Here is a 24577-nt window from a genome sequence, read left to right on the forward strand (position 1 = left end):
TCTTTGAAGGGCTACACCCTCAGTGAAAAGATGAACTAGAAAAAAATCTGCCCACCATCAAAGGGAGACAAGATAACTTAGGTCCAAGATTTGATCTTAGGCTTGGATCCAAGTGGGGAAAAGGAAAAATAAAGGAATAAAGGTTGCTGACAATTCATTAACCATAGCCCTGAACTCCACAGATCTGGGGTCAAATTTATACTATCTGCTTGGATCAGGAAACCCCAATTCAAGAAATTAAAGTGGTCCCAGACCAGCAGTGCTTTGTGGCACCTGGCAGAGGCAAAAGCAGATTCCCGCTGGAGGAGCACAGCATCAGCCCAGGCCCCGTAGTTTCCCTCCAGGTTTAGAGTGGTCAATAGAGCTGGCAATCAGAATCAGGTGTAAGACATGAAGGACAGTAAGTGGGAATCATCAGAAACAACAAGGAGTAGAAGTGTACCCAGAAGGACTTGAGACACTGGAATGATTAGGTACAAAATATGGAATAAGTAAGTTTAAAATGTTTAACAAAGTAAAACAAGGAATTGGAAACCCAAGCAGAGACTAATAAAAATGACCAGGTTTATTTGATAGATAAATAGATGGATGGATACATAGATAGATAAAACTTCTTAAAATGGATATTCAAATCATTGAAATTCAAAGCCCAGTGGATTGGTTAAACAGTTGAATGGAGAATTCCTGAGCCAGAAGACAGATCTAAAGAAATGCTACAGTGTAGCAGAGAGATACAAATAAATGAGAAATATAAGAGACACTAAAAGACACGGAGGATACAATGAAAAGGTCTAAATTATGTCTAATTGGAGTTCCTGAAGATGCAGTTTAGGGACAGGCAATCTTTGAAGAAATGACAGCCAAGAATTTTTCAAAGTTGTTAAAGGACATGAGTTATCAGACTTAGGAATCACAAGAAATCCAAGCAGGATAAGTAAAAATTAGCTCACATGTAGACACATCACAGTGAAATTGAAGAAGACGTAGAAAAGAGCGTTTTAAAATGACACATGGAAATGCAGCTTAATATCAAAAACAAACAACCCAATCAAAAAAATTGGGCAGAAGATCTAAATAGACATTTCTCCAAAGAATACATACAGATGTGCACATGAAAAGATGCTCAACATCACTAATTTTTAGAGAAATGCAAATCAGAACTACAATGAGGTCTCACATCACACTGCTCAGAATGGCCACCATCAAAAAAATCTACGAACAATAACTGCTGGAGAGGGTGTGGAGAAAAGGGAACCCTCCTACACTGTTTGTGGGAATGTAAACTGGTACAGCCACTATGGAGAACAGTATGGAGATTCCTTAAAAACTAAGAACAGAGCTACCATATGATCCAGCAATCCCACTCCTGGGCACATATCCAGAGAAAACCATAATTCATAAAGATACATGCACCTCCAATGTTCACTGCAGCACTATTTACACTAGTCAGAACATGAAAGCAACCTAAATGTCCACTGACAGATGAATTGATAAAGAAGATGGGGTACATATATACAATGGAATATTACTCAGCCATAAAAAAGAACGAAATAATGCCATTTGCAGCAACATGGATGGACCTAGAGACTGTCATACTGAGTGAAGTAAGTCATACAGAGAAAGATGAATATCATATGATATCACTTTTATGGGGAATCTAAAAAACGGGTACAAATGAACTTATCTACAAAACAGAAATAGAGTAACAGACATAGGAAACAAGCTTATGGTTACCAGGGGGTTAGTGGGGGAAGGGGTAAATTGGAAGATTGGGATTGACATATAAATACTGCTATATATAAAATAGATAACTGATAAGGACCTACTGTACGGCACAGGGAACTCTACTCAATACTCTGTAATGGCCTATATGGGAAATGAAGTAAAAAAGAGTGGATATATGTATATGTATAACTGATTCACTTCGCTGTACACCTGAAACTAACACAACATTGTAAATCAACTATACTCCAATAAAAATTTTAAAAAATAAAGTGAGGGTTGGGGGAAAAATAAATAAATAAATAAAATGCCACAGGGAAAAGACAGATTACTTATCAAAGAACGACAAGCAGACCAACAACTGTCAATGGAAGCCAGAAAGCAGTTGGAATAGCATCTTCAGCATGCTGGGGGAAAGAACTACCTACCCAGAATTCTAAACTCAGCTTAACTCTCACTCAAGAATAAGAGGATAATACTGTCAAAAGATGAATGGATAAAGAAGACGTGAGAAACACACACACACACACACACACACACACACACACACACACACTGGAATATTATTCAGCCTTAAAAAAGAAGGAAATCTTGCCATTTGCGACAACATGGATAAACCTAGGGGATATTATGCTAAGTGAAATATGCCATATGCAAAACACAAATACTGCATAATCTCACTTGCAGGTGGAATCTAAAAATAATCAAACCCATAGAAACAGAGAGTAGAATGGTGGTTACCAGGGACTGGGAGGCAGAGAGAAATGGGAAGATGTTGGTCAAGAGGTACAAAGTTTCAGTTATGCAAGTTAAGTTCTGGAAATCTAACGTACAACAATTGCCTATAGTTAACAATATTGTATTGTATATCTGAAATGTTCTAACAAGGCAGATCTTAAGTGTTATCATCAGGTACACACACCCACAAAAATAACAGCTATGCGATGGATATGTTAATTAGATTGATAGTGGTGAATATTTCAGTGTTTATGTATATCAAATCATCAAGTTGTACATCTTAAATAGGTACGATTTTAAATTGTCTATTATACCTCAATAGAGCTGGGGTAAAAATAAGAATTAGAGGACTATAGCCTTTCAGAAAAAAGAACTGAGTTTACAACTATATGCCTTCTCTAAAAGACCAAAAGAAGAAGGAAAATGAAAGAAGAAAGAAGATCTTGTATACAAGAAGGAACTGGGAACAAAGAAAACAGTAAACATGTAGGCAAAGCTAAACAGCATCTATTCTATTAAATGATAATAATGGCCATATTGAGAAAAATTTGGAACTGAATTAGTGGACAAGAATAAGTAAGGCATGAAAGATGGAAGGTAGGTGATTACCTTCAAGCATTAAAGGTACCTGTTAAAACTTCAAGAGTAACCACTAAAATGAGAGTTAAACTTCCTAAATCAATTGACAAAGAAAATGGAATTTTTTAAAAATCTAAATCAAAGTTAAGCAAGACATGAATAGTCCCTGTCCTTGAGGAGCTCAGAGCCTCCTCAAGGGGACTCTGAGTGCAGGGGGCAAGCAAATAAGGACATAATTCTACAGACAACATTTTAAATATGTGATAAGGTCAAGCATTGATGAGAAAATGGAAACTGAGGAAATGGGTTGTGATAGTCACAGCTCACGTGCGGGTAAATTGATGCAGTTGCTTGGGAGGGTGACTTGCCATTGGCATCCCTGGAATTCCCCTCTCACTTCCCGGCCCCAAGCCATTCACCTACGTGCAAGTGTGGGAAGGGGGCACATACGGGCATGCTGCTGCAGCATTATGTGAATATCAAAATCCCAGAAACAAACTAAATACCCATGAACGAAGAATGGCCCAAACTGCAGTTTATCTATAACATAGAATATTACTCCACAGTAGAAAGGAAGATAGGGTAGATCTACTATGTTCTAATATCTAATATCAAATATTCACCCTACACACACATACGCACACACCACACATCCCAGGCAACGCTCTCCCAGGCCCAGGACAGGACCCTGGCACTTCACAGCTGTGCGATGAATGCAAACCGAACTGAACTGAGTTGGGGGAAGTACCACAGACAGGAGTCAGGAGAAACAGAGATTATGAGCCAGGAGAAGCTTCCAGCAGCAAGAGAATAAGACGGGAGAAGAAGTCCCTGCCTGATGCTATGGGGATGCTCTGTCCCCAAGTGAAGCGGCAGAATCAGAGAAGAAACTCGCAGACCCAAGCACGTCTGCTGCCTAGGTGCTTATACTTCTCCCAAACCCACACCCGGGAGGATCTGGGCACTGGGGGGACCAGCCCCAGGCTGGCGTGAGGGCGGGAGGGGAAGGCCAGAAGAGGCCCAGGCAGCACGCCCCAGCCCCGCCTCCTCCCCACACAATCAGCCCTTGTCTTCCTGCTTGACCAAACTTGCCGAGCGTGTTTTTGAAAGCCCCCATCTTTGGGAAGAGTTATGGGCATGGGCGGTGAGGGTCCTGTTCTCTCAGTGGGCCACAGTGACCATCCTGCCCACAGCTCTGCACCTCTGCCCTGAACGCCCGGAGACGGGAAGGTCTGCAGCTCTTGGACCACGGGGCTTGTTTCCTACCAGGCTTCTCTCCCACAGGAGGCCTGCAGGGTTAGGTAAATCAGGCATGTGAGCGTGAGTGTGGGTGTGGGCACATGCGCATGCGCACACACAGGCGCTCTCCAACTTGGCTGCTACTTGACCACATACAAAACTATCTCCCGGGCTTCCCTGGTGGCGCAGTGGTTGAGAGTCCGCCTGCTGATGCAGGGGACACGGATTCGTGCCCTGATCCAGGAGGATCCCACATGTCACGGAGCGGCTGGGCCCGTGAGCCATGGCCGCTGAGCCTGCGCGTCCGGAGCCTGTGCTCCGCAACGGGAGAGGCCACAACAGTGAGAGGCCCGCGTACCGCAAAAGAAAAAAAAAATATATCTCCCATTATATGCTGGGCACTCTTTTGGACACTGGAGATGAACGAGCTCCTTTCCATGTCTTAGTCCTGACTCCCTCTCGTGCCTTTTCACGCACCCTTCTGTACTTTCTATGAAATATCCCTACACACGACAGGCTGTTTCTCACTGCCAAGCTTTTACTCAGAGCTGTTCCTCCCGCCTGGAATTCCTTTCCTCTCTTGCCTGGTCAGTCTTTCAGGTTTGGTTCAGGTGCCACTGCCTCAAGGAGGTCTTCTTTGTCACCCTTCCTTTCCTAGTCGGGCTAGGTGTCTCTCTTTAGGATTTCCATTGTGTCTTGGGTTATGTCTATTGTGAAACTTGTAGCAATACTAAAACCAACATTTATGGAGCGCTTCCTATGTTCCAGGAGTGGTACTGAGCAGTGAACATGTATTAACGTTTTTACTCTTTGTAATATACCTATGAAATGGGATAGCTTCTAGCTGCCTTCCTGAGTCATCCTCTCTCCTTCCTTACTAAGTTAACTCTAATTCTGTTGGGAATACCAATGTGCCCAGCTTAATAATTACATTTCACTCATAACTTTGCAATTAAATTCTGACCAATGAGATGTAGCTGGAAGTTGCCAGGGGAGAATTATGGGAATATCCTTTAAAGGGTGGCTGATGCAGCTGGAAAGCACATGTTGCCCTTCCTCTTTCATCCTCCTTCCAGCCTGGAATGTTGATATGATGGCTTGAGCTGCCATAGTCATCCTGCAACCATGAGACAATCTTTAAAAAGAAGGCCACATTCTAAAAATGGTGAGAGAGAAAAATAGGGATTCCACCTTTGATATGGCCAAGTGAACTCTTATTGGACCCAGTGATAATAACTATTAACTCTGGACCAAAGTAAAAATACAACCATCTAAAGGCACTGGAGAGTGAACAAAAGCAGGCAGATTCAGGAAGGGAGTTGGCATCTGGAAGAAGGGATGGGACACAGGCTGTTTCCCATTTTTATGGCTTTTAGCTTGAAGACAGTTCAAGGTCAGCTGGAACAGACACTGAGCAGTAAGCACCATGAGGTGTGACCAAAGTTCTTAGAGAAAATGCATAGTTTTTCTGACTTAAACAACCAAAGAATAAAGCTCAGGGACACCTTAGCTGCTGGAAAGTGAAAGGGGAATCTCCTTCCTAAGGAGAGATCTGAAGACAAAGAGCCCTGAATTCTATACTTAAACTCTTTCAAACCTCTGGTGACTGCTGACCCATGCATTCATGGAGCAGGCTCAAAGCTGCCCAGCTGGGGATAAAAGAACTCAGTGAGATTTGTGTTGCTGCCCCAGAAAAAAGAGTCTGCAGTTTGAATCCAAACAAGTTAATGACCAGCTAAAACAAAAAATCATCAACACTCTCCGTAAGAATGTAACAAAATCCAGTCACTCCACAATATTACACTCTCAATTTGTAGGATACAATTAAAAATATATTACCCAACATAGGAAGAACAGGGAAGTGTTATCAACCTGCAAGAGAAAAGACAATTAATGGAGATCCAGATGTTGGAATTCGCAGACAAGGATTTTAAGGTGGTTATTATAATTATGATCAAGGATGTAAAAAAAAATACGCTAGTAATGAATGAAGATGGGAACAGAAATTTGCACTGCTGCCTCTGGGCTGGGTGCACCTGGAGACGATGGGATACCTGAGCAGAGTTGGGATTGAGTGAAGACAGAGAGAAAGACAGGGGAAGGGAGGAGAAGAAAAGGAAGGAAAAGAAAAGGGAGAAGTGAGGAGAAGAGAGAGAAAAGTGATGAGCAAAGTGTAGGGCAGCAAGTGCATGGGTTCCAGTGGCTGGAGAATAGTGTCCTGGGGAGGACAGCCAGCCCCTGCCTCCTGAACCCTGTGACCTGAGGCTCACCCCCTATCGGGATGCCTCTGTCCGCATCCTGTCACCCTGCTTACTCTGTGACCCTCCAACTCCACCTTCCTGTAATATTGCTACATCCAGGTAGGGACATTCTAATACTCATCCAAGGTGCAGGGAGAGGAACAGGGAAACAAACACAGGCTCTACTATGAACTATGAGACTTATAGGCTAGGACTCATTCTGTACAACAGCAAAGCCCCTTCTTATCTCTGCTCCCAGCTTCCATCCTTGTGGTGGGTACCATCAAGTCTGAACTCAAGTGGGCTTGCACCAGTTGCTCCCAGGAGGGCTCAATCGGGACAGCTGGTCCACCAGCCAGCACTACCCAAACATACCTTCATCGTGAAGGGCAACAGGGCTGTGTTAGAGTTGACAGTGGTCTTGGGGATCTGGGGGGGGGTCTCTGGGTATACTCAGAGAAACAAAGAAGTTCCAGGTATGGTTTCTCCAAGTGCAAAGTCATAGCCTTTTGTTCACTGGCAGCAGCAAACAGAACAAACATAAACAGCAGCACCTAAGCCACATTTGTACCCCCTTCTCCCAGGCAACTTCACAGCTGGTTTTTGCCCCTCATAATGGTTCTAGAGGGTTGCCAGAACAGGGGGTTTCCTCCCACTTTACACAGGTGAAAACTGAGGCCCTCAGAAATTAAGCGATCCGTTTCAGATTGCACAGTGATGGATAAAAAGTAGCAGATGTAGGCCTGCAACCTAGGAGTCTTGTGCCCCTCCAGAGCTCTGTCCCACTAACTAGAGAGGCAGGCACCTGCCCTCCCTCCCATCCCACTATCCCACACCCCTGCTATTGCGCATGCTCATTTCCACTCAGCTCTGAGCTCTTGGAGGGTAGAGACTGTGCCCCTTCACTGTTATCTCCGGCAACCAGCACGAGCAGACGGAGACTTGGGAAGAATGACGTGAAAGCTTAAATCAGCCCTGGAAAGGGAAGCCTAAACTGCAGTGCAAGGTGGGCATTCTCCATTAGTCACCCCTTCTCTCCCGACGAGCATGTGACTGCAACCACCCGAGCACTGGAGACCACCAGCGTGAACACAACACATGACATCTTTACACAAAGGAAATTGAAACCAACTCGCTCAGTTGGCCACCTTTTTTTTTTTTTTTTTAACATCCCTCTAAAACACAGGCAGGCAAAGCAATTGGCTCAGAACCCGGGGAGCTGGAATGCATTTAGGGGCTCTGAGGTTGTCCAGACGGAACCTGCACATCCAGCGACCCACCTCCTTTCCCAGGCTCTGACAAGCTGATTGAGCTGCGACAGGAAGAATAACTGGCGGGTGATTGCAGACTATCCAGTGTCAGCTCATTGTTCCAGGAGGAAGCTGTCAGGACCAGACCTCCCGGGAGGGCCTGGGGCCTCTGGTTCTTATTTTTCCCTCTGTAGGTGGGAGGATGGTAGGGGTGGGGTTGAGGGAGCCATCGCCCTTCCCCCCACCTAACGGGACACTCCCAGTCAGAAGTCATCGGCCAGGGTCTCCACGTTCCCAACCCCCAGAGACCTCAGATGAAGGGAAGAGGGGCCACCTATGCTGTTTTTCCCTGTTTCTGTCCCTTAAAAACAAAAGTTGTGTGCTTTTTTATTGTGGTAGGAGCACTTAACATGACACTACACTCTTAACAAAATTTTAAGTGTACAAGACTGACCTGTTGACTATAGGTGCAATGTTATACGGCAGACCTCTAGAACTTATTTATCTTTCTTAACTGTGAATTCATGCCTGTTGATTAGTAACTCATCATTTCCCCTCCCTCAAGCCCCTGGCAATCACCATTCCACTCTTTGATTCTATGAATCTGTCTATGACAGATACCTCATATAAGTGGAATCATGCAGTATTTGTCATTCTGTGGCTGGCTTATTTCACTTAGCGTAATGTCCTCTAGGTTCACCCATGTCGTCACACATTGCAGAATTTCCTTCTATTTTGAGGCTGAATAATGTCCCATTGTATGTATATATCATGCTTTCTTCATTGATTTACCTGTCAATGAACATTTAGATGGTTTGCACTTCTTGGCTATTGTGAAGAGTGCTGTGGAGAACAGAAAAGTGCTAATATCTTGTCAAGATCCTGATTTCAATTCTTTTGGGTAAATATCCAGAAGTGGGGTTACTGGTTCTACTTTTAAAATATTGAGGAACCCTCCACAGTGGCTGCACCGTTTGCCTTTCCAGCCACAGTGTGCAAGGGTTCCAATTTCTCCACATGCTCACCAATACTTGTCTTTTTTTTTTTTTTTGATAATAGCCATCCTGAAGGTGTGAGGTGATATCTCATTGTGGTTTTGATTTACACTTCCCTGATTTGTTGAACATCTTTTCACATACCCGTTGTCCATTTGTATGTCTTCTTCAGAGAAATGTCTATTCGAATCCTTAACCCATTTTTAATCGAGTTTTTACTTTTGTTGCTTATATATTGAGTTGTAGGAGTTCCTTATATATTTTGGAGATTAACCCCTTATCAAATATACAGTTTGCAAATATTTTCTCCCATTGTATAGGTTGCCTTTTCACCTGTATTATTTCCCTTGCTGTACAGAAACTTTTTAGTGTGAGGTAGTCTCACTTGTTTATTTTGTTTCTGTGGCCTTTGCTTTTGGTGTCATATCCATGAAATCATTGAAAAGACCAATGTCATGAAAGTTTTCCCCAATGTTTTCTTCTAGGAGTTTTAGTTTCAGGTCTTATGTTTAAGGTTTTCATTCATTTTGAGTTGATTTTTGTGTATATGTAAGATAAGGGTCCAATTTCATTATTTTATATGTGGATATCCAGTTTTCCCAGCACCATTTGTTGAAGAGACTATCCCTTCACTATTGTGTATTCTTGGCACTGCTGTCGAAGATCAGTTGGCCATATGTGTGGATTTATGGGCTCTGTATTCTCTTCCATTGGTCTATATGCCAGTACCATTCTGTCTATCCTCTAAAATTAAGAAGACAAGGATACCCACTCTCACCACTTCTATTCAACATAGTACTGGAAGTCCTCACCAGAGAAATTAGTCAAGAAAAAGAAATAAAAGGCAGCCAAATAAGAAAGGAAGAAGTAAAATTGTCCCTGTTTGCAGATTACATGATCTTATGTATAGAATACCCTAAAGACCACCAAAAAAACTGTTAGATCTAACTGACAAATTCAGCAAAGTTACAGGATACAAAATAAACATACACTAACATTCCTATAAACTAACAACAAACTATCTGAAAAGGAAATTAGGAAAACGATATCATTTACAATAGCAACCAAAAGAATGAAATACTTGAGAATAAAATTAGCTAGGAGGTGAAAGGCTTGGGTACTGATGTTTCAACAAAACATTGATGAAAGAAATTAAAGAGGACACACAAAAAAATGGAAAGATATCTGATGTTGATGGAGTGGAAGACTTAATATTGCTAAAATAGCCACACTACCCAAAGCAATCTATAGATTCAATGTAATCCCTGTTAAAATTCTAGTGTCATTTCTTACAGAAAAAAAAAAAAACTTCTGCAGTTCATATGGAACCACAAAAGACCATGAATAACCAAATCAATCTTGAGAAAGAAGAACAAACCTAGACATGTCACACCCTCTGACTCAATTTTTTTTTGCTTTTTATTACAAAAGTATGATAGCGCACACTCTTTGGAAAACATCCGTTGGATGTAGAAACAGATCAGGCAGGAAGTGAGTCCCCTGTGACCACACCCCTCAAAGACAATTACCATGAGCACTGGATATTTTTAGTGCACGTTTCACGTATTGTGAGGAAGAAGTTGCTGAGTAATACTGGGGAATATTCCCAAATATGCAAACTAAAATTAACAGTATAAACTATATAGTTTGCACATTGAGGAGCATTTTTTAGTTTGCACTATAAATTATATCGTTTGCACATTTGGGAACATGCTCTAACATTGCTCAGCAACTTGCTTTCTTACTCACAAGAAGGTGTAGACATAGAAGAATGTCATCAAATATACCTCAACACCATTATTTTTCACAGCTGCATAGTATTCCAGTATATGGACGAATTAAAATGTATTTCTTCATTCTCCTATTGACGAACAATTTAGGGGTTTTCCAGTTTTTCACTTTTCCAACCATCCCTGGACGTACTTGTGCATATATGTGACTACCCTTGAGTGAGTATTTTTAGAAATGGAACTCCTGAATTGAAGGATAAGGCAGTTTTCAATTTAATAGATTCTGTCAAATTTCTGATGTCCTCTTTGAAAGGACAGCAAGTAAATCTTTAAACACGTAAAAAAACCTCTTCATTTGCTTGAGTCTATGCCAATCCCAAAGGTGGTGCCCTTATTCTTTATTCTGATCCTTTTAGAAAATGCTTTTCTTTCCCACAGAGGCATTTTTCTCAGAGGCCCAGCCCTCACTTTCTTGTTAGGAGTGGTGTAGCTTTCAGGTATCTGAAGCTTACATAAGGAATGCATTTTCAGGCCATGGAGTCTGACTCCTGTCCTTCCTTCTTCATTCCCACTCAGGGGCTGGTCATGCACGGAGATGACACCATCAGGAATGTTGCGAAGAGCCCTGCACGTGGTTCACCCCAAAGCCAGGCATTATGAATTCTAACCAGAGCCACCCAATTCTCACACAGGAGGTGGAGGAACAAATTTGTATATCCTTTTTGTGTGTGTGGGGGGGGGGGGGTGTAATTGGACATTATCTATTCACACTTTAGAAGTGTGTTTCTATGAATCAAGAAAGCGAACCTCCGTAATAATTAGAAACAATCTAACTTCTCAGTGGATATGGGATCATCTACTTGGAATAATGATCAGGCATGAGGACCACCCCAAAAATATCATTCTGGAGTTTTGTCATGGGAATTCAAGTCTTGGGATTAGTCCATTATTCTTGAATTTTTACTTTTGTCTACACATTGGGGCTACCATACAGACCAAGGTATAAAACACTTCCAGCATCCCAGAAAGTTCTCTCATGCTCCATTCTAGTTAATACTCTCCGTCCCACTGGAGCTACCTACTATTTTTATATCTGTCACCACAGAGCAGTTTATCTTCTTCTTTGACTTTCATGTAAATCATACTGCATGTACTCTCTTATGTCTGAGTTCTTTGACTCAAGATAATATCTGTGAGATTCATCCATGTCGTTTTGTGTATCAAAATCTCGCTCTCTTTTTATTGATGTGTGGTATTCCCTCGTCTGACTATATTCTGATTTACTTGTCCCTCCTCTCTGTAGATGGATATTTAGGGGTTTTCTTTTTTTAGTTTTGCACTATTATGAATAAAGCTGTTATGAATGTTGTTGTACTTCTCTTTATCTTGGATGTATAACTCAGAGTAAAATTGTTGGCCATCTGTATGCATGCTTAGCTGTTGCAGATAATGACAAATAGTTTTCCAAAGTAGCTAAACCAACGAATACTCCTACCAAGCAGTATAGGTTTTCACGACCTTGCCAGCATTTGGAATGATCAACTTGTTATTATTGTTTGTATATCTGCTTATTTGTTTGTTTGTTAGCCATGGTGGGGGTGTAAAGAGGTTTCTCATTTTGGTTTTAATTTACATTTCCATCATGAGTGATGATGTTCAAATTTTTCATATGTTTATGGCCATTTGAAGACCTTCTTTTGAGAAATATCTATCCCCAAGTCTTGTTCATTTTTTAACTGGATTGTTTGTCTTTTGTTATTGATTTAAAAGAGTTCTTTATATATTCTAGATATAAGTCCTTTGTTATATTTCATATATATATATATATATATATAAAATGTGAATATCTTCTCCCAATCTAAGGCTTAAATATTGGGGTTTCTTTTGACAAATATGCTTTTTTGAGCTTTTTGTGTCCTGTTTAAGAAACTTTTCCTATTCCAGCATCATGAAAATCTCTATTTTCTTCTAGAAGATTTATTTTTATTTTTTATTGAATTATAACTGACATACAGCATTATATTCATTTCAGGTGTACAACATAGTGATTCAGTGTTTTTATACATTATGAAATGATCACCACAATAAGTCTAGTTACCGTCTGTCACCATACAAAGTTGTTACAATATTATTGACTACATTCCCTATGCTGTACATTACATCCCTGTGACTTATTTATTTTCTAACTGGAAGTTTGTACCTCTTAATCCCCTTCATCTATTTCACCTGTCCCCCTACCCCTCTCCCCTCTGGCACCCACCCATTTGTTCTCTGTATCTATGAGTCTGTTTCTGTTCTGTCTGTCCATTTTTTTTTTATTCCACATATAAATGAAAGCATATATATGAAAGCATTTATATGTGGAATAGGAAAGCATATTCCACATATAAATGGTATCTGTCTTTTTCTGACTTATTTCACTTAGCATAATACCCTCTAGGCCCACCCACACTGTCACAAATGGCAAGATGTCATTCTTTTTTATGGCTGAGTAATATTCCATTGTATACATACCATAACTTCTTTATCCATTCATCTATTGAGAGACACGTTTTCATATCTTTGTAAATAATGCTGCAATGAACATAGGGGTACACATATTTTTTGAATTAATGCTTTTGTTTTCCTCGGATAAATTACCAGGAGTGGAAAGTTCTATTGTATGGTAGTTCTATTTATAATTTTTTGAGGAAGCTCCATACTGTTTTCCATGGTGTTTCTACCAATTTACACTCCCATCAGCAGTGCATGAGGGTTCCCTTTTCTCCACATCTTTGCCAACACTTGCTATGTCTTGTCTTTTTGATAATAGCTATCTGACAGGCGACAGGTGATATCTCATTGTGGTTTTGATTTGCATTTCTCTGATGATTAGTGATACCGAACATCTTTTCATGTGTCTGTTAGGGATCTATATGTCTTCTTTGGAAAAACGTCTGTTCAGGTTCTTACCCATTTTTTAATTGGGTTGTTTGGTTTTTTGCCGTTAAATTGTAAAAGCTGTTAAATATTTTGTGTATCAATGCCCTATTGGATATATCATTTGCAAATACTTCTCCCATTTAGTAGATTGTTTTTTCACTTTGTTGATGTCTAGAAGTTTTATTGATTAACCTTTCACACTGAGGTCGCTGCTCTCTTTCTTTTTTTTTTTTTAAGTTTTTTTTTTTTTTTTTTTTTTTTTTTTGCGGTACGCGGGCCTCTCACTGTTGTGGCCTCTCCCGTTGCGGAGCACAGGCTCCGGACGCACAGGCTCAGCAGCCATGGTTCACGGGCGCAGCCGCTCCGCGGCATGTGGGATCTTCCCGGACCGGGGCACGAACCCGTGTCCCCTGCATCAGCAGGCGGACTCTCAACCACTGCGCCACCAAGGAAGCCCAGTCGCTGCTCTTTCTTAATTTTACATGGTGTGATGTAGGGAACAAGTTTTTATTTTTGTTTTTATTTTTGTTTTCTATACAGATATACAATTTCTTTAGCAACAGTTTTGGCAAACATGATCCTTTCCACCACCAAATGGCAGTGGCACCTTTGTTGCAAATCAAGGAACAACATACTGGGTCTTTCTATTCTGTTGCATTAGTTTATTTTTCTATTCTTATGCCAATAGTACACTGTCCTAGTTACTGTGGCTTTACAGTAAATCTTGAAATCTGGTAGTGAAAATCCTTCAACTTTGTTCTTACTCTTCAAGATTGCTTGGCTCTTCTAGGTCTTTTGCTTTGCCATTTAAAGTTTAGAATCAATTTGTCAATATTCACATCAAAAAATTCTCCTGGAAAGTTGATTAGGGTTGAATTGAATTTATAGATCAATTTGGAAAGAACTGACGTATTGTTAAATATTGAATTTTCCAAACCATGAACATCTATTCTTTTATTTAGATCTTCTTTAAGTTTCCTCAGGACTGTTTTACAGTTTAGAGGTTTTACACATTTTTATACATTTTAGACTTATCTAGATATTTAATTTTTGATGCAATTATAAAATAGTATCACTCTTTAAATTTCATCTTCCAATTGCTGGTTACTGATTATAGAATTACAAGTGATTTTATATGTCTTTATATCCTGTGGTTTCACCAAATGTACTATTAATTATACTGATTATTAACGTTTTATAGACTCTTTTGGATTTTCCAATATACAGTAATTTCATCTGCAGGTGAAGACCTATCTTCTTTGGCTTTCCAATCCTGTGTCTTTTTGTGCTTTCCAGACCCCTCAGTACAGAGGTGAAATAAGTAATGATAATGGACACCCTTGTCTTGCTTCCAACCTCAGGAGGAATGTGTCCAACATTTTATCCCTAAGAATAATGTTACAGAGTTTTTTTGATTTTTGTTTGGTTTGGGTTTTTTTGTTTGTTTGTTAACTATAGGTTTTTTTCTGTAAATACCCTTTATCAGATTGAGAAGATTCCTTTCTACTCCTAGTTTGCTGAGGGTTTTTATCATGAATGGATGCTGAACTTCATCAAATACTTTTTTTTCTACATCTACTGAGCATAAGTAGTACAATTCACATCATGATAAACTCTTTGGAGGGTCTTAAAATGAAAGATGCTGGGAAATGTTAGTCTTTATGGACATGGAAAAACTAAATGATGGAGTTGGGAGAGCATCAGTGAAAGTCTATTACTGAGAGGACTTTGCCTATTAGAGGTTGAGAAGTATCCTTTTTCCAGTCCAAAATTCTCAAACATTACTATCTTGGTGTCAGTTTTTAATTAACTACTTTGTGCTAATGTTGGTGTTACCCAGGCATTAAATCCAGAGCTGTGTTTCTTGGGTCTCCCTGCCCTTGGGAAAAAAGGCTACTGGATTCTCTAGGGGCCCAGATCTCCCCCGTCACCAGCCTCCCCTGAGGCAGGTGGTTGAACTGTGCCCGAAGAAGAATCAGGAAAGGACCTCCCCTTCCTCCCAGAAGGTCCCGGGACCTCCAGGTGCCCCCTCAGCATTCAGAATGGGCTCTGCAAGCCCCGTCCTCCTGCTCCCTCACCTCCCTTCACCCAGAGCGGGACACGGGAGATGGGCATCACTTAGTGGGGTGGGAACGAGAGTGGGGTGGGATGGGATGTACTGCTGAATGATCTGGAGGTCTAGGAAAGCCTACCATGCAGGGTGCCCCTCCCAGCCCAGACCCAGGAACCTGAACACTTTCTTCCCTGAGATCATGTCATACTTGAGGGGACTTCAAACAACCTCATTAGCAGGGCTCAAGAATTATCAATTAATCAACCTCCTTATACCTTCAGATGCTGCAATCTGGGTATAAATTGTCTTAGGAGAGACCAAAGAGGGTCAGCAGAATTTGGGGGACAAGACCTCCTGCCCCGACCAAATCAGATCTCCTTTGTAGGCTTTGCTAGTTCAAGGCCACCAGCACTTTCTTAGCGAGGAAGGTCTGGGTGCTGACATAAACTCACTCTGAGCCACTGGGAGTTGACCCCATAGCACTCCGTGTTCAGTAACTCCCAACTACACCATCTGTCATCTTCATCAAGTCTTGACCTAAAGAGCCTCTCCCTCTAGACACTGTTAAATACAATGCCTGGACCAGGTGGATCCTACCTGTGTGTTACAGGAAAGAGTCTGGTGTCCAAACTGAACCAAACTAGACAAGCTCCTATTGGAGCTGCCAGTCTTGCTGGTACAGTCTATATGTCCACCCTCAGATCCTGGGGCTGGGAATTCTCCTCGCTTATCACCATCCCTTCTCCCAGATCCCAACCCAATACCCACACTGAGCCAAGGGTCCCAACTGGTAGCTGCCCATCCTCAGCAAATGAGCCCCACCCCTCTTCCTCGACATTGGAATGTGGCCCATCCTTCAAATGTCCCTCTCCCCAAAACCTTCTCTGATAACCTCAGTGGGGGCAGCAACCCACTCCCTGAATTCAGGGACCAAGCCATTCTCTTCCCATAATATACACTGTCCTGTAACTGTCCTGTTTGTTTTGTTCTCTCTATTTGTGCTTCTTGAGACCAGGGACCAGGTTTTCCTATTCTTGGTAACAACTTCTGCTCCTTGAACATTTCTTGGAACATTATGGGAAGACTGACAGACTAGGTACTGCCTCCTGGATCATTCCTGCCCCCTCGCCGTGCCCTGGGATGTCCTGTGGGCTGGCACCTTGGATACACACCATCATTGGGTAGCAGGGTCCTTTGACTGTCAGACCCATTAATCAAGCAGTGGGAAGCTGTTATTCTAACTCTGGGTGAGGAACAACTTTGCCTGGGAGCAAACTCCAAGAGTGGCTATTTGGATAAGGCTTCGTCTAGGTGTGGCAACTCTGAGGGGCTGGGCCAGAGGCTTCAGGAAACCCCCCAAGGGCGTGTGGCATGGACATCGCATGTGGCACACAGCATGCCAGAGGAATCCAGCCAGCAAGACAGCCAGGCTTCCCGCTCACTGGCCACTGTCTCCTAAGTCCAGAACATTTGCAAAGCCAGGAGCTTTGGCACAAGGCTGCTCCCGTCCTTGCCGGCATGGGTTTATGGATATTAAAAATGTGATGTGAATCACCATGCAAACGTGCTTCAGTAAAAGTGCTGCGTGCAGGAACGCTGCTCCTTTTATTGTCTCTTCCACTTCTGTTGGAAACATTCACCCACAGATGATGTGGAGATTAGTGGGGCGTCAGGCTGCTGCGTGTTTTTAGGCCGCCTGTCAGCTCCCATCAGCCACGGCTAGGGTCGCAGAGAAGGCCGGGACATACCTCAGTGCCCCTGCCTGGGCCCCATGGGCAGAGTCTGGGGCAGGAGAGTGGCTTGGGAGCAGAGAAGACATTTCTAGTCAAACATGTTCTCAGGTATCCAGGCTGTAGCCATTGATCTAATGGTAATATGGCGGCCAGCACCTCTAGCGTACGCACTCTCAGGGTGGCAAATAGCATCAGTGAGAGTACAAACCCTGCTTCCTCTGGGACAGCCACTCTCACCCTCCCCTCCCTGTGAGGTTGCCAGATAAAACAGAGTCCCATCTGAAGGGCAGAAGATGGGCTAGACAGCCCCCTGCCCTCTAGAAAGCCTCAGTGTGTGCAGGAAGACGTCCCATCTGGATGCAGACATGCTGAGAATGTCACCGTGGAGGCTTCGGATGGTCAGAAGTCCCCTCTGCTGGGAGATCGGGGAAGGCAACGTGGAAGAAGACGTGCTGGAATTGAGCCTTGAAACACGGGCTAGGTATTAAACAAACTGAGATGGGGAGATGGCATTCCAGGCGGCAGGAAAGGCCTGAGCAAACGTGGGGAAGTGGGAAAGCACAACATCAAGGACCAGGTGCTTTCCCACTCTCTGTGCATCCATTCTTGGTATCGCCTTGTCTTCAAGTTGCCTTGAAAAGTGACTGCCATCATTCTGCGCATCATATCCAAGCTCAGTCATGACCAGGAGCAGAAGAGGTTTCTCTTCCTGTGCGTCCAGGAGCTGCCTCGTAAGAGCCTAGCGCTCCTTGCCGGTGCTGAGAAAGGAAACCAATCTGAAGGAGGAGGCATTGGCAGGGGGAAGGGGCCTGTCTTGACCCTCCTCTGACCAGGGAACTCTTGGGCCAACAGAGAATCTGACCCATGCCTGTCATGCCTTATCTGACGCCTTCAGTGTTCAGTGTGGTCCAGACTCCCCAGTTACCCTGCAGAGGGCAGAGGCTGTGTCTCATGCATATCTATCTGCCTGCCATCTAGCATGCTGTTTGGCTCATAATAGACTCCAAGGACCTCCTCTAGAAATCAGGGGAGCATGATGCCCATCCCCAATGAGTTGCTGTTAGCACCTACTTGGGCCACTGGATCACGTGGCTCCAGGAGGCTGTATCCACATGGAGGACAACAGGGGCTGTGCCGCTGCAGTCCTGGCCCTCTTTATGCTACGCATAGTGGTCAGGCTAGTGGGGTCCACATTTATGGAACTGCCGCCATGTTATATTCCAGCTGAATTATCTCAAGCAATCCTCCCCATCCTTAATGGTGAAGCAGGGCACTATTTTACCCCCACATGGGGAAACTGAGGCACAGAGCATTAAACAACCTACTCAGTGTCACACTTGTAACCAGTGGCAGTGTGGGATGTGAACCCTATCAGTCGGCCTCAGAGCCTGTGTGCTAAAACACTGTGCCCCTCTGCCCCTGAGAAGACCCTGCATGTTCCATCTACAGGACCAAAACCCTCAGAAGACATCCCAGGTTGTAGACAGGGATGAGCCAGCAAGTGCTTTGGTAGCACTCCATCCTCCTCTCCCACCCACCCTGCCACTCTGTTTCCCAGAGAAGTGCGTCCCACTGGTCCTGCCCCAGCTCTCTGTAGTAGGTCCGGCGTCCTTTCCCTGTGTCCCCCTGCCTTTCTGAGAGAAGCCTGCCTGCCCTCTGTGAGAGACACAGGGATGGTTGGTAGCTACATCAGGGAGGTGCCCACAGGGTTGATGCAACTCTGGGCATGAACCCAGCCAACTCTCTTGGCCTTTTGCTGATGACTGGGTATGAGCTGAGCTGAGAGGCTCTTTTTAGGAGCTCCATATAGAGTGCCCCTTATAGGAAGCACTAACCAGGCCCTAAAGCCCCTTCAGGGAAATGGATCTCCCTCTCACCACCCAAAAGGAGGGAGGAAGAGGGGCTGAGCCTCAGAGCCCAGGGGGAGTTCATCAAACACCCAGAGCTCCCGCTAAGACCTGCCCTGGACCCAGCGACCACCATGGAAAGACAGGGGCATCCAACATCCACCCCAGCTAGAGGTAACCACATACCCACCCCTTGGTCTGCAGAGAGGAGGGGATGGGAGCCTGAAATTTCACTTTGTGAAATTCTTTCCTTTGGGTTAAATCCAATGTGAATTAGCTAGCTCTTTTCTTTAGGGTAATTCTGAGGGGTTAGGGAAAAGGTGAAGGGCCAGTGTATTTTAGAAGGATGAGAAGGTCTTCAAACATTCCAAGGTAGAACTTGGGTTAAGTTTTAATAGAAAAATCATATTTTTAATTACCTAACAGTTAATTAACTTTCAACCAGCTATCTCCAGGTACATCTGACACCAGAGACAGATGATCATGGAGAACCTCTCCGTGCTCGTGTGTGTTGCGCCTCCGGTGGAGTGGCCATGGCTCAGAACCAACTTTAGGGCTTAGAATCTCAGAAATAGAAAGAATCTCAGGGGTCACTCAGTATAACAGTCATCACCTTGCCATCCTAAGGGCCCTTCTTATTATTCCTAGAAACCTGCTGATGACATCGATGCCCGTCAGCACTGGTGACTAGGACGGGCTAATCCCTGGGACGGTGCAGGGTTGGTACAATTTCAGCCAAATACCAAACTGACTCAGATAACCTGATACTCCTCGTTTGGGCTAAACACGGGATTTCCGATCAGCTTCTCAAAATGCTAAAAACAGTTTCATGCTACATTTATTTCCATTCATCAGCCCCAAAGCATTTCGGGCCTGGCCTAACCAACCTCAGGGACTGCCCAGCAATCCCGGAGCGTGTGAAGACTGTGGATGGCAGCCCTGAAACCACGCAGCATGGGGCCATGTGTCCCACAGAAGGAGGTTAGTCTTGTGGCCATCAGCCCTGGGGAGGGCCAGGGCTGGGGCCGGGGCTGGGGACAGACCCAGCCTTCCCCAGAGCTCTCTCACTCAACACCAGTTTGGTCTCTTTGAAGCCTGTGGCTGCGAATCTCACTTTCCATCTGGCTTCCTGGCCAGGCCACTGAGAAAGGCCAGGTGGTGGGGCTCTGGGACTGTCGTCTGAGCCAACGCCCATGGGCCAGGGCTGAGCTTGAGAGAACAGGATGTGGAGAACGAAAGTCTGCAGCTGCCTGGGGACAGGAGTACAGCGAGGAGCATTCCTTTCATTCCAGGAGAGACCAGGTCTGGGATGGCTCAGAGACACCTGGTGTGTCTCCAGGAAAGGGCCACTTGAGGCTAAGGGGGCGCTGGGGGGAGACCCCATGAAAGGAAGCGCCCCTGTGGTACAAGGGCCTTCTCAGCCTTTCCTGAGGCCCACTTCCAATCCTGCCCCCAGATGCTCTGCTAAGTGCCTCTGGTACCTTCTTTAAGTTTTCCAGGGAGGTTTGCCGTGTGTATCCTAGGTCTTTGCTAGAAGCCAGGAAACGTGTGTTCAGGTCCTAGATTTTCCGCACTCTCACCGTGTGACCTTCGGAAGTTCCCTTTTCGCTCTCCAGGCCTCGGTTTACGCAGGTATCAAATACAGGAGTGAAGGAAGCACGTATTATACATAACAAAGTATATGTATACTTTCCTGGATGCATTCTATGTACCTGTTGTTTTATGTACATTATTTCTTTTGATCTGTATAAAAACTTTCTGTTAATAGAGCTTGATGTTTTATGAGGGTCTACTACTAGCCAGACTCTGTGCCAGACTCTTTACATGTATCAGTTCACTTCATCCTCACAACCATCCTCTGGGAAAATCCTATTCTTGTCTCCTTTTATAGAGAGGAAACTGGGGCACAGATATTCCAATGACTTTCCAAGTCTTGCTGCTAATGGGTGGGGAACTTCAACCCGGCACAACTCCAGAGCTGCTGTTCATATATGACAAGAAAATAAGCAGAGTGCCCGCCTCGGGGAGTCGCTGTGAGCATAAGATGGGTGGTAGAGAACTTCATGCAACACACAGACGTGCTCAACGGGTGTGACCTCTTTGTCTCACTATCATTATCATTTTCCCCTTCCTACTAAGGCTCAGAGGGGTGAGGTAGCAGACCCAGGTCTCCAACCCTGACAGCAGTGCCCTCCCCACCTCCATTCTGCTGCTCCCTCCATTCATTCAGCTCAAGGTAGCCCCAGCCAAGGCCAGAAGGGCAACCGATTACTTGCCTGCTTTCCTCATTTTCTCCCCTTCTGCCTTGGAGACTCCTCCTGGGCTCACTTCCTCTCCCCAAGGTCAAAGGCCCTACCTCTCAGGAAAACACAGGATTCCCACCCCCTCTGGTAGAGTGACTGACCACAGCTTAGCGAGATCTCTCTGTAGGAGCACATCAGTCCTGGAGACAGGTAGGGGGTAAAGTTCTAAGAGACGGTTCCCAGGAGCATCCCAGGAGCAGAGGTGGTTGGAAGGTCTTCTGTAATTACCCAGACCAGCCCCAGCTCCTGGGAATGTCGATGCCCGGGGCCACCAGCTCAAATACCACCAGTCCTTGAGTCTAGGATGGTGTCTGGTCTCAGGATTTTTGGTAGATGAAGATTTATCAGTTTGATATTAAAAAATAAAAACACTCCTTATTGTTCTAAAAGATATCAGCACTCCTATGTTCACTGCAGTATTATCTACAACAGCCAAGACATGGAGACAACCTGTGTCCACAGACAGATGAATAAAGAAAGAAAATGTGGTATTCGCATACAATAGAATATTATTCAGCCACAAAAAAGAAGGGTATCCTGCCATTTACAACAGCCTGGATGGAACTTGAGAGCATTATGCTAAGTGAAATAAGTCAGACAGAGAAGACTAATACTGTGTGATCTCACTTATATGTGGAATCTAAAAAAACTGGACTCATAGAAACAGAAGAACAGTTTAGTGGTTGCCAGAGGTGGGAGTTGGGAGGTGAATGAAAGGAGTGAAGGTGGTTGAAAGGTACAAACTTTCAGGTATGAAATAAATAAGTCCTAGGGATGTAATGCACGGTGACTAAAGCTAATAATACTGTATTGTTTATTTGAAAGTTGCTGAGAGAGTAGATCTTAAAAGTTCTCATCACAAGAAAAAAAATTGTAATGTTAACTAAACTTGCTGTGGCAATCAGCTGCAATATACACATGTAGCAAATCATTATGTTGTACACCTGAAACTAATACGATACTGCATGTTAATTATATCTCAATAAAACTGGGGGGTTAATGATATCATTTGTTTTAAAAATTAGAATAATATTGTGGCTACAATTTTGTGCCCAGTTTTTTTCTTAACAAATTTGTTTGTTTGTTTATTTATTTATTTATTTATGGCTGCATTGGGTCTTCGTTGCTGTGCGCAGACTCTGTCTAGCTGCGGCGAGTGGGAGGTACTCTTCGTTGCAGTGCGCGGGCTTCTCATTGCGGTGGCTTCTCTTGCTGCGGAGCACGGGCTCTAGGCACGCGGGCTTCAGTAGTTGTGGTGCACGGGCTTATGCTCCATGGCATGTGGGATCTTCCAAGACCAGGGCTCGAACCCGTGTCCCCTGCCTTGGCAGGCGAATTCTTAAGCACCGACACCAGGGAAGCCTCTGGGGTTTTTTTTTGTTTTTTTTTTAATAAACTTTACATTGCCTGAAATTTGTCATGTTACTTAACAGTTTCTGAAGTCTGCTTTGTGTAGCAGACAAGGCAGATTGGCTACTCAATAGCCATTTGGTCTGATGACCCCACAACCCGCCCCCCTCCCCCCCGGCCACTCCCTTAACTTCCTCATTAAAGAATCTGGAAAGCCACAAATTTTTACCGTCCCAGACTCCTCTGCAGCTAGGAATGGCCATTTGACACAGTTCTGGCCAATAGGAATAAGCAGAACTCACTGGGTGGGTCCTTATAAAAAGGGATAGACTCATTCACGCCTTTTTGCTGTTTCTTCTTTCTTCCTTTCTGGAATGCTAAAGTCATATTCGGAGGGGCAGCAACCATCCCATGACTGTAAGGATGAAAGAAGGAAACTAAATGGAGTCTGGTTTCTTAACCATATCCTTGGGCTGCTGCATTAGCCTGGAACTGCCTACTTCTAGACTTCTTGTAACTGGGTGTTGAAGAAATCCCAGCGTGTTAAAGCTACCGTAGTTACACTTTCAATTCCTTGCAGATGAATGCAACCCAAGTGCATAGCATTCTATGATATGAATGTATCACAATGTAATATTAAAATTCACTGCTGGTTTACTGCTACCATAAATAACGTTGTAGTGAATATCCCTCAACACATTTTTAGACACTTCTCTAATTATTTACTCTGGCTTTATTCCTAGAAAAGGAATTATTGGTCCAAAGGGTAGGTACAGTAGTCTCCCCTTATCTGAACTTTCACTTCCCATGGCTTCGGTTACCCGTGGTCAACTATGGTCCAAAAATATTAAATGGAAAATTCCAGAAATAATTCATAAGTTTTAAATTTCGCGCCATTCTGGGTAGCACGATGAAATATCACAGCCTCCATCTCTGTTCTACCCAGACGTGAATCATCTCTTTGTCTAGCATTTGCCTCCTATTAGTCACTTAGTAGCCACCTTAGTTGTCAAATAGACCGTCATGGTATCACAGTGTTTGTGTTCAAGTAACCCTATTTTACTTAATAATGGCCCCAAAGTGCAAGAGTAGTGACTTTGGCAATTCAGACACGCCAAAGAGAAGCTATAAAGTGCCTCTTTTAAATGAAAAGGTGAAAGTTCTAGACTTAATAAGGAAAGAAAACAAAATCCTATGCTGAGGTTGCTAAGATCTATGGTGAGAACAAGTCTTCTTTCTGTGAAAATGTGAAGAAGGAAAAAAATTTGTGCTATTCTTGCTGTTGCACCTCAAACTGCAAAAGTTATGGCCACAGTGCATGATAAGTGCTTAGTTAAGCTGGAAAAGGCATTAAATTTCTACGTTAAGACATTTTGCGAGAGAAAGACTGCAATCACATAACTTTTATTACAGTATATTTTTATAATCGTTCTATTTTATAATTATCGTTAACCTCTTACTGTGCCGAATTTATAAATTAAACTTTATCATAGGTATGTATTATAAGGAAAAAACAGTATATGTAAGATTTAGTACAATCTGTGGTTTCAGGCATCCACTGAGAGTCTTGGAAAGTTTCCCCTGCGTATAAGGGGGGACTACTGTAGGTTGCGGGATTTTCTATTTGTTTTTAACCTCTTAATGCATCTTTTAAATGGCCATGCAGGTATATTGTGCCACTGAGACTTCTACCAGTTGCAGGTAGTCAGGATGCCCTACGGGTCACTTCCTGAAGCAGGGGCTAAGTCAGCCACTGCCCGTCCAAGGTCACTGTGCCCAGGATTGCCCTGGCAAGGAGGCCTGCTCGTGATCTGAGCCTTGGAGGGACCGGTTCTGACGGCAGAAGGCCTGCTACTCCTGCTACTGCAGCTGCTGT

The sequence above is a fragment of the Grampus griseus genome (genome assembly GCF_964374135.1).
Source record: "Grampus griseus genome assembly, chromosome: 5".
NCBI classification, from domain to species: domain Eukaryota; kingdom Metazoa; phylum Chordata; class Mammalia; order Artiodactyla; family Delphinidae; genus Grampus; species Grampus griseus.